Below are 2,088 nucleotides of genomic sequence, written 5' to 3' on the forward strand. Positions count from 1 at the left end.
AAATAATTATTTGCCACATTCTTCATTTTTAATTTATCTTTTTTTTTTGCAAAATTCACCTTTTTAATTGAAATTGCAAATATTTGGTTGAAAATTCATGTATTTTAAGAAAATTGGACTATTTCCTTTTTGGTTTGAAAAACTCTCTTTTTTAGTTATACATATATCAAAATATTTTTTTTTATATTTTTAATTTCTGTTTCAAATTTGGACTATTCTTTTATTAATATACTTTTTTAAATTAAAATTGAACTATTCCATTTTTTCTCTTTTTTTGGATGAAACTTCGTCTTTTTTGGTAGAAAAGTATTTTTTTTTGTTAAAATTATATAGTTTCAGGTTAAAAATATATTTTTTATTGAATATTGACTTTTAAAAATAAATTTAAAAATTCATCTTTTAAGTTTGAAAATTTATCATTTAGACCAGTTTTGTTATAAATTTGCTTTTGCAAATCGAAAATTCAACAATCTTGACTAAAATTTGTTTTATTTTTTTAGGAAAATAATCTCTTTGGTTACAAATTCTTATTTTTGGTTTGAAAATTGAATTATTTCGTTAAAAATTAAACCGTTTTTGTTGAAAATGTAATAAATTTGGTAGAAAATTGGACTATTTATTTAAAAATTAAATTTTTTGTTTCAAATTTGTATTTTTGCATAAAAATTTGACTTGTTTGGTTTAATAATGCAACAATTGAGTTGAAAATTTAACTATTTTTGTTGAAGATTCACTTTATTAAATTAAAAATCAATCTTCTTGATTGAAAAATCCAATTTTATATTTTTATATTCATATTTTTCTACAAAAACACATGCTTATTAATTTTTAATCCCGCTAACTTTTTTAAACAACTTGATCAGAGACAAATCATTTTAAAAAAATAAAAATATATAAGGGTAAAAAAAGAAGTGAGATAAAAAATAGTAATATTAGTAATTAATTGATAGCCATTATATTTATTTATTAATATTTTGTAATTATAAAAAATAAAATAATAAAGAAAATAATAATAAATAAAAAAATTAATTAATATTATATTTATATTTACCTTTTTTAGTGGAAAGTTCGTGTTTTTTTTGGGTAGAAGTCATTTATTGTTGAAAATGTATATTTTCAGGTTCAAAATTCGTCTTTTTAGTTTGAAAATTTGTAATTTTGATCAGATTTGTTATAAATTTGCTTTTGCAAGTCGAATTTTTCAACTATATCGATTAAATTTCGTAATTTTTTAGGTAGAAAAATGAACAATTTTGTTAAAAATCCATTTTTTTAGGTTCCTTTTTTTGGCTTAAAATTCACTTTTTTTAAAATTAAAAATCAATCTTCCGGATTAAAGAATCCATTTTTAGTCATGAAAAAATCATTTTAAAAATTTGTAAATATAAAGTTTTAAAAAAAAACGAAGTTAGATTAAAAAATAGTAATATCAATAATTAAATAATAGTCATTATATTTATTTATTAATATTTATGAACATAAAACATAAAAAATTAATTGATAATTATTATACGGATATTAATAGGCTGGTGACTGCTGAAGGCTGGTGAAAAACAAAAACACAAACACAAGACGACTCTCGGTTCCAGTTCTACTTCCCCCCTCTCCCAACCCTCCCTTATTAACTGAAGTTTTTGGTGGGAGTGACGTTAGAACTACAATCTCCACCATATGACGATTTGATACTTAACTTTGACATGATTTCGACTCAGAAAATAAACTTATTGCATAAAGGTGTTAGTTGGGCGTATAATCTAAACAATAAATAATACAAACTACAAAATAGCCTCGGAAAGGACTGGAACTTTTAATGACAAAAGGCATGCACACGGAAAATCTAAAGGTCATGTTTCAGGCGACGAATGGACACTGGGTGTTTGGAATGCTAGGGGAGTAAATGATCTCAAGGTAAAAGAATTGCGGGAAACTATGGACGCGAAGAAACTAGATATTTTATGCGTGCCCGAAACAAAGGAAAAGGGATGAGAAACTAAAGACATAAAAAACGGCGTGTTGAAAGGTGGATTTGAAATATGGTCAGGAGTAGACTGTGAATCACATGGTAAACAAGGAGTAGGTCTCATTTTG

This window comes from Belonocnema kinseyi, chromosome 2, assembly GCF_010883055.1.
Source record: "Belonocnema kinseyi isolate 2016_QV_RU_SX_M_011 chromosome 2, B_treatae_v1, whole genome shotgun sequence".
NCBI classification, from domain to species: domain Eukaryota; kingdom Metazoa; phylum Arthropoda; class Insecta; order Hymenoptera; family Cynipidae; genus Belonocnema; species Belonocnema kinseyi.